Source organism: Sapajus apella, unplaced genomic scaffold (assembly GCF_009761245.1).
Source record: "Sapajus apella isolate SASKATOON/1434 unplaced genomic scaffold, GSC_monkey_1.0 scaffold63, whole genome shotgun sequence".
Classification (NCBI taxonomy): domain Eukaryota; kingdom Metazoa; phylum Chordata; class Mammalia; order Primates; family Cebidae; genus Sapajus; species Sapajus apella.
In genome coordinates, this window is record NW_022437003.1 from 7,544,510 (window position 1) to 7,554,057 (window position 9,548).

Below are 9,548 nucleotides of genomic sequence, written 5' to 3' on the forward strand. Positions count from 1 at the left end.
GGTCAGTTACTTCTCATGACTAGAAATGTTTTACTTTATGAAATTCTGTCATTTCAGTTTGAAGAATGCCTTGTCTCTCTGGAATGATGAGTGCTAGGGTCCGGTTTGTTTGATCCCCTCCAAATCTTATGTTGAAATCTGATCACCAGGAAGAGTCTAATGGGAGGTGGGAGGTGTTTGGGTCACGGGAGCGGACCCCTCATGACTGGCTTGGTGCCATTCTCACTACAGTGAGTTCTTGCTCTATTAGTTCCCAAGAGCGCTGGTTGTTAAAAAGAGGCTGGCATCCATTTGTGAGCTGTAGAGCGGCAAGAAAAAAAAGAGCCTGGCACCCCTCCCCTCCTCCTGCCTCTTCTCTCGCCATGTCATCTGCTTATTCCAGCTTCCCTTCAACTTTCGTTACGAGTGGAAGCAGCCTGAAGCCTTGACCAGAAACAGGTGTTTCTTGTACAGCCTGCAGAACTGTGAGCCAAATAAACCTCTTATCTTTAAACATTCATTTCGGGTATCCTTTATAGCAATACTAATGGACTTCAACAATGAGTAATAGGGTTTGTTGAAATTCCTTGTAATCTCAAAATGTACCAGCATTCATTGTAATTATGTGCAATTAAATAACAGATTCAGCAACTCTCTTAAAAGAAAATGAAAAAAGAAAAACCCTAAGGATCAGTTCTTAAGTGCTGGGCCAGTTTTATGAATAGAAATTACCAACAAATGCAAGTGTAATCATTTGATGTAAAATAAAATAGCCAGGTGATGGATTTGGATTTGGCCCAAGCATTCCTTCAGCCCCCTTCTGCTTGTTCAGCTTCTTCATGTGTCTCCAGCTTCCTGGATCTACTTTCACACTTGACTTTAATTAAAAAAAATTTTTTTTAGGAGTCTTGTTCTGTCACCCAGGCTGGAGTGCAGTGGCACGATTTCAGCTCACTTCAACCTCTGCCTCCTGAGTAGCTGGGATTACTGGCTTGCGTCACCACACCCGGCTAAATTTTTTTTAATTTTTTGGTAGAGACGAGCTTTCAACATGTTAGCCAGGTTGGCCTTGAACTCCTGACCTGAAGTGATCCACCAAAGTGCTGGGAATAACAGGTGTGACGCACTACACCTGGCCAATTTTTCTTTTTTAAGACAGGGTATCATTCTGTCTTAAAAAAAAAAAAAAAAAAACAATTGCCCAGGCGGGAGCGCAGTGGTGCAATCACAGCTCACTGCAACCTTGAACACCTGGGCTCAAGTGATCCTCCTGACTTGGCCTCCCAACGTGCTGGGATTACAGGCATTAGCCACCGCTCCCAGCCTCAGTTTATTACTTCAACACAATCAATAAGAGTTTTCAACTCCTGCTATTGACCACTGAAAAACTACAGGTTCTTCTTTTTTTGCTCTTTGAGCCTGGGAGGCCAAAGTAAAAGGGGAAACAGAGAAAGCAGGTAAAGTGGGAAGAAAAGATTGGTGTGGAAGAAACAGGAGAAGAAGGAAACAAGAGAAAGCTTCAAAAAGAGAAAGGGGCTACCAGGCAACTCAAGAAGGAAGAAGCCCACTTCAGCCTGTCTCCAACCCGTGTTCAAGACCAACCTAGCCAACGTGGTAAAACCTCGTCTCTACCAAAAATTAAAAACACAAAAGGCAACTCTCAGATTCCAAAAGACAAAACAACAGTAGATGAATTGAGAATAAAAATTGAAGAGGGAGCTCATTTGGGAGTAAAATGCTGGGGTTTTTTCTCATTGTTTTCTTCAGAGTCGTCCTGAAGTCAGACCTGTATGGGGGTGCAGGTAGCGAACGCTCCAACAGAACCTCTTCTTTCTGGCTAGAAGAACTGGAAAGGGGACCCCGGCTAATAGAAGAGTGTGAGGAAAGCCCGGGTTTGGGGGTTTGTTTGCATTTTTCTCTCCCACCCGCGGCTGCAGTCACAGAACTGTGTGGCAGAACAGGGGGCAGCAGCACGGGCACCTAAAGCTTTCTTCAAAAGAAACCTGGGCGGCTGGGTGCAGTGGCGTGGCTCATGCCTGTAATCCCAGCACTTTGGGAGGCTAAGGCGGGCGGACCATGAGGTCAGGAGTTCAAGACCAGCCTGGACAACATAGTGAAACCCCATCTCTACTAAAAATACGAAAATTAGCTGGGTGTGGCAGCAGGTGCTACTATTAGGCCTCTCACTCCTAAAACCTTCACAATGGCAGTGAGGACTTCAACGTATGAATTTTGGGAGGACATAAACATTCAGACCATGGTAGCTTCCAAACTAAGATTACAAATGCACGTCTCCAACTCCAGTATATCACACTATAACCAGACTGAACGATACATCCACCACCTGGAAGCCCATTTTACCTCGTTCTGAAATTATGTTCCGCCCATTTTCTTAGCGTAGTCCAATTTGACTGTTCTTGTTGCCTTAGGATAAACTAATTCATTTTCATAAGAATCCAGTGAATTCTTCTCTGACTAAAACTAGAAGCAAATAGGAAATGATGACAAATCACCAGAATAGATCCTTTGAGACTTATGTTTACAGCGTGTCATCTTCTATTCATTCTACCCTCCGTCTTTGACCTTCATTTTTGCATCCCCAGATGCTAGGGACAGAGCAGTCACTCAACATAGGGGGAGTAAGTCAAGCAGTGGATCCCAGAATTTCTCTGGATTTCCTAATGGACTGATGCAAAGTAATAGAGGTTATTTTCTCATTAAATCGAGCACAGTATTAGACACAAGACAACCAAGCTGTCTATGTACCCCAGGTCTGTCTCTGCTGTCTCCAGCATCTCACTTCTCCAGGAACCATCCTCCTCTTCAGAACTAGCATTTAGGTCACCTCGCTTCTATGTTCAGTCTCTTGGAACCTTCCTTCAGCCTCTCAGAATACCCCTTCCCAAGAAAACAAAAAAGATTTTAGATCAGACTTTTTCTTTTTTTTTTTTTTTTGAGATGGAGTCTAACTTTGTCTCCAGGCTGGAGTGTAGCGGCACGACCTCGGCTCACTGCAACCTCCGACTTTCTGGTTCAAATGATTTTCCTGCCTCAGCCTCCCAAGTAGCTGGGATTACAGGCACGCACCACCAGGCCCAGCTAATTTTTGTATTATTAGTAGAGACGGGGTTTCACCAGGTTGGCCAGGATGGTCTTGATCTCTTGACCTCGTGATATGCCTGCCTCAGCCTCCCAAAGTGTTGGGATTACAGGCGTGAGCTACCATACCTGGCCTAGATCAGACTTCTATATTGCAGAATGGCCTTTAAATTGTGAAAAGCTGAGGGCTAACAGGAACATCAATGGTTATCTACTTCATCCACGTATCAGGTAAATGAGAAATTTTAAGAATTAGGGGCTAATGCACCTTCTGCAGTTGGCTAAGTGTTCAATGAGAAGCCAGGATTATTATAAGTGTAATTAACTAGACAGTGCAGATGAAGACCCCATTCATAATAGTCAAAATTTCTTCTTCTGGTTTTAGACAACGTCCTATGTGCCTCTCTGTATAGGGCTATTTGCAGAAAGGGAAACAATCCTTTCATATAATTTCTCAGTGAAAGAAGCCATATTTTCCTAAAGTGGGAAAAGCGTCTACTAAAGCCAGAAACACAACAAGACGGAATTCCCCCGGAAATAAAAGATCAGGTAGGCGGGTGCGGTGGCTCATCCCTATAATCCCAGCACTTTAGGAGGCAGAGGCAGGTGCATCACCTGAGGTCAGGAGTTCAAGACTAGCCTCGCCAACATGGTGAAACCCCATCTCTACTAAAAGTACAAAAATTAGCCAGGTGGGGTGGTGCGTGCCAGTAATCCCAGCTACTCAGGAGGCTGAGGCAAGAGAATTGCTTGAACCTGGGAGACGGAGGTTACAGTGAGCCTAGGTGGTGCCACTGCACTCCAGCCTGGGTGACAGAGCAAGACTCCATCTTAAAAACAAACAAATAAAAAAGCTCACGTAGCAAAAGGACAACTGTTGTATAAGGTCTTAGAACAGGCAAATTCAGACAGAAAGTAGAATGGTGGTTACCATGAACTCTGCAGGAGGAAAATCCAGAGTTATGTTTAGTGAGTACAAAGTTTCAGTTTCACATTATGAAAAAGTTCTGGAGATGGGCAATGGTAATGGTTGCACAACAGTGGCAATGAGCTGAATGCCACTGAATAGCATGCTTAAAAATGTTTAAAACAGGCCAGACGCAGTGGCTCGTGCCTGTAATCCCACTTTGGGAGGCCAAGGCAGGCAGATCACCCGAGGCCAGGAGCTCGAGACCAGCCTGACCAACATGGAGAAATCCCGTCTCTATTAAAAATACAAAATTAGCTGGGCGTGGTGCTGCATGCCTGTAATCCCAGCTACTTGGGAAGCTGAGGCAGGAGAATCACTTTAACTTGGGTGGCAGAGGTTACGGTGAGCCAAGATCACGCCATTGCACCCCAAACTGGGAAGCAAGAGTAAAATTCCGTCTCAAAAAAAAATGTTTAAAATAGTAAATTTTATGTGTATCTTAAAACAGTAAAAATAATTTTAAAATTCCTTATAATGGTTTGTTCTGACTTTAGGTGTTTCCCTCTTCCAAGTTCAAGGACAAATGTCTGAATGAATGGCAAATGCTTACAGCCAAAGTCAACGACAGATCTAGAAACTGCTCAAGACTCATTGTTATCAGAATTACCTAACTAAATCATATCAGAAATACTAGACCACCTATTATGATACACAATACAAGGCAAATTTTAGTGAGGTTCAGTAACCATTCATGTGCCTTCATACTGTTCCTTTGGTGTAATAATAAAGTTGTCCTCCCTCCGATCCTAAATCCAGGTGACATAAGGAGATGACGATGCCCATGAGTGACTGGGTTAAAAGGTCCTGCTGTGAAATTCAGTTGTGAAGTTTTAGATTTTTCCACACTTCTTAAAACATGGGGAAATACATTTACAACTAGAATGTAAATAGGATGAGAAGTCAGAATGTCATCTAGTCATTTTATCTGGATTTGAAGAAATGAGTAAGTGGTTATATGCCATCAATGTGTAAGTTCAAAGGAGAATCAGGGTGGGTTTTTTGTTTGTTTTTTTTTTTTTGCCATTAAAAAACATGGCACATTCACACTGAAGAACTCTTGCACATGTGTGCCAAGATACATGGAAAAAAGCCTTCAAAGCAGCATTCTTTGTAAGAGCAAAACATGGGAACCAACCCAAATGCCCGTCAACAAGAGAATGGTAAAATAAATCATGGAATATTTGCCAAAAAAAATTGCATACCTACATGCAACAATGTGGGTGATTCTTAATAACCTAATGTTGAATTTTAAGAATTCGAGATGAGGCAGGGCACAGTGGCTCACACCTGTAATCCCAGCACTTTGGGGGGTTGAGGTGGGCAGATCACCTAAGGTCAGGAGTTTGAGATCAGCCTGGCCAACATGGTGAAACCCCTTCACTACTAAAAATACAAAAATTAGCTGGGTATGGTGGCAGACAGCTGTATTCCCAGCTACGTGGGAGGCTGAGGCAGGAGAATCACTTGAACCCGGGAGGCAGACATTGCAGTGAGCTGAGATTGTGTCACTGTACTCCAGCCTGGGTGACAGGGAGCGACTCCATCTCAAAAAACAGAAAAAAAGAATGCGAGATTATACATACTTTTCTTATATATCAAAAAACAAACCTAAACACTATTGTTTAGGAATACATACGTATGTGATAAAACTGGTTTACAATAAACTGGAAAATAATGAACACAAAATCCAGGGTTGGGAGGGACATGAGAGCAGGCACAGAAGAAAAACAAACATGCAACCAGAGAGCTAACAATCTAGTACTTTTTTCCCCAGTCTTCTGTTCATTTTCTTTAACAATTTTTTTGAGATGTAATTCACATACCGCACAATTCACCCACTTATAGTGTACAACTCAATGGTTTTTAGGGTAGTCACAGATATGCACAACCATCACCACAGTCAATTAGAGAATATTTTCATGTTTCAGTTCAGAAACCCTGTGACCTTTATCTATCACTTCCCTACCCAACCCACCTCCAGCCCCATCAGCCCTAAGCAACAAGAAATCTACTTTCTAGCTCTATACATTTCCTTGGTCTGGACATTTTCATAAGAATAGATCATACAATATGTGATATTCTGAATGGTTCTTTCACTTAGCAGAATGTTTTCACGATTCATCCATGCTGTAGCATGTGACAGTACTCCATTCCTTTTCATGGCCAAATAATATCTCTCTCTATGGACATACCACCTTTTATTTATCCGCTCATCAACTGATGGTCGTTTGGTTGTTTCCACCTCTTGGCTATTATGAATGGTGATGCTATAAACATCTGTGTACAGGTTTTTTTGTGAGCATATGTTTTAATTTCTCTTGGACACATATTTACAATGGAATTTCTCGGTCATATGGTAACTCTATGTTTAATTTGAAGAACTGCCAAATTTTTCCAAGTGAGGGCACCATGTTATATTCCCACTAGCAGTGTATGAAGGTTCCAATGCCCCCACATCCTCACCAGCACTTGTTATTATCTGCCTTTTTAATTATAGCCATGCTAGTGAGTATGAAGTGGCATCCCATCATGGTTTTGATTTGTATTTCCCTGATGAGTAATAACGTTGAGTATCTTTTCATGGGCTTATTTGCCATTTGTATATCTTCTTTGGAGATAGCTATTAAGATCCTTTGCCCATTTTAAAATTGGATTCGTTTTCTTTTTATTATTGACTTGTAAGAACTCTTTATATGTTGTGGGTACAAGTCCGTTATCAGATATATGATTCCCAAATATTTTCTCCCATTATATGGGCTATCTTTTCACAACTATCTAGTTCTTAAGCCCTAGTTTCTAAACCTAGTGATGAATTCACAGTTGTTCAGTTGAATATAATGTTCATAACTTACCTAGACTTAGCATATTACTGTTACATGTTACATAATTAATAAAATGTTACATAGTTAATAAAAACAAAACCTCATGCAAAAAGATGTTAGGAAATATTCAAAACAAAAGAAAACACCATAATGCTCAAAATAAGTTAATGCTTTTCTTGAGGGTATTTAACTTAACTACCAGGGTATAACAGGCACTCAATAGAATGTGGCCCATTTATTCTTTCAAAACGTTCCTTGCCAAATTCTAGCACAGAGTGAGTCAATGGGAGTAGCAAACTACTACCAGCAACACAAATCCATTTCCCTCTCTCTTACTTTTGTGTTATCTGCTCCTCCCTCAAGCTAAGAATGGTTTTTACAGTTTTTAATGACTGGAAAAAATGAGAAAAATATTTTGTTGCTAGTGAAAAGCATACGACCTTCAAGGTTCAATGTCTGTAAATAAAGTGAAACACAGCCATACCATTCCTTTAGGTACTGTCTTTAGCTGCTTCCAAACTATAACCGTGGAATCGAGTAGTTGCCTGCAAAACCTACATGTTTACTATCCAGCTCTTAACTCAAAAGTTTACCAAATCCTACACTTTATCAACAAATTAAATTACTTCTCACATTAACTATGGGGAACAAAAACCTACTTCCTACTAGCAAAAACCACCTTGATAATCACCTTCCTGATTTCTCATAGTCAACTTCTTTTTATCTTTAAGAAATATTTATATGACATTTTGATTGTAATATTAAGAATTTTTTAAATTTCAGGACTCAGGGAGAAGCTGCCTTTCCTTGCAAAATATGCAGTATATTCAAGAAGTCCAGCTCCTGCTACACTTAAGGTACTGAATTAACTATTTTACAAACTTTTATTGTCTATCCATTACATGGTATGAGCCAAATACCGTTTGGTGCCGTAGGAACTGTCAAACAACCCATCCTTGCTCTCAAGAGGCTTGTAGTCTAATTAGACTCTAGTAACCATAGATCCACTTCTCTAAAGTTCACTCTACCGTTGTAATTTTACACCAAGTGGGCTTAGATAGTTTACCAAGAATTCTAAGGAACATTCCTTAAATGAAATCTACAGAAGCAGTAAAGAAATAGGAGTACTCGGTAAACTACAGTGCTCGAGTCCCAGACGCTTCTGCATGCCCATGACTATAAAACCAGAGGTCCTAGATGTTTTTACCAAGTGTTCATCTCCACTCTGGCTGTTTGGAGCTAGTCCTAGTCCAATTTCCTAAATGCAGTCACCCATACATACTCATTCTTAAGAATGCATGCATTCAAATAACGCTACAACTTGGAGTGAACACCACTCTGATGAGAATAAAGAAAAGGCCATCTGCAGGTTGATTTTCGGCCCTAAAAGTGATGCTAGGGCGGCCACTTCCACGAACACCCCTCTACCCAAAGCAGTCGGAGAGCCCGCGGCTGTGCCGTTTTTCCGAGCCGTTCCCCCAAGCCTCAGTTGCCTCTGCATTTTTCAGAAGTGACTCATCGCCTCAAGTCAGGTTCTGCAGCGGGGAAGCCAGGTCTGTTTCTTTCCAGCACTTTCTGATCGAGGTGGCTCAGGTCAGACCCGGCGCAATGACTCCCACCCCCACCCCCACCCCCACCCCTACCCCACGCCCCTGGAAGACTCACAGCCGGGGGCGAGCGGGGGCGAGACCCCCGAAGTTAGAGCCGCCGGGCGGGTGGCGGCGCTGGGGTTGGGAGGCCGCGGCCGCCCGCCAGCCCCGGGCCGCTCCCGCCCGCACCCCGCCTTCCGAGCGGCCGGGACTCCGGGGCTGGGGAGGCGGGGGCAGGGCGCGCCGCTCCGCTGACCCAGATGGGAGTCCGCCAGCGCCCGCGCCCCGCGCCCCGCGCCCCGCGCCCAGGTCCCCGCGCCCCGGACCCCGCGCCCGCGCCGCCTTTATTCCCCGCGCGCCGCCGCCAACGCCGCCGCGTCCGGCCGCTTTCCCACCCCACCCATCGCACGCAACTTGCCAGCGCCGGCCGCCGGGCGCCCCCCGCACCTGCACCCTGACCCCCCAGCCCCCGCCCGGCCCGGCCGCGACCGCTGCAGGATTACCTGCTTCGCCGCCCCGGGGTCCCGTCCTCGGCAACGCAAATCCGTGGTCGGCCACTGCGCCCTCCTCCCGCGGCCCTCCCCTTCTCCTCCCTCTCCCTCCTCCCCCCTGAATCGGAGCCGGTGTCAGTCACGCTGCTCCCGGGGAGAGTCGCCGGCAGCTTCCGGAGCTCCAAATACAGACGAGCTGAGCGGGGAGAGGGAGAGCAAAGCCACGCGGGTGGGGAGTGGAAATAAAGGGGAGCAGAGAGGAGAAGGGGGTGGAGGAAAGGAGGGGCAGATGGGCCGTGGGAGAAAAGACAGGGAGATGGGGAAGGCAGAGCCGGGGAGCGCCAGCCTGCCTGCCAAGCGCCAGGCTAGGAGAGAAATGGATTCAGTGCATCAGGCAGTATTGCAAAGAAATCTGGAAAGATCCGGAGGCTCCTGGCTAACGGACGCACAGATAGGTTAAATCCCCAAACACTGGTGCAGAGAAATGGGTAATGGGGTCCTTAGGAAGCAAGAGACCGGCTTGTGTACCCCCAGACCCAAAATGAGGATAAAGGCTCTGGCAGGAGAAGGAGCTAGTAGACAGCTAACGCTTTAGCGA

At 44.7% G+C, this 9,548-nt stretch overlaps 1 protein-coding gene across 1 annotated transcript in view; it reads right to left on the reverse strand.

Annotated features, from left to right (window-relative positions):
- CAP2 (cyclase associated actin cytoskeleton regulatory protein 2) overlaps positions 1-9,327 on the reverse strand; it is a 146,911-nt gene extending 137,584 nt beyond the window's left edge. Inside the window, exon 1 of the mRNA XM_032247652.1 lies at positions 8,963-9,327. The gene's annotated coding sequence lies outside the window, so the exon portion shown is untranslated. The remainder of the gene's footprint in view (positions 1-8,962) is intronic.
- Between the last annotated feature and the right edge of the window lie 221 nt (positions 9,328-9,548).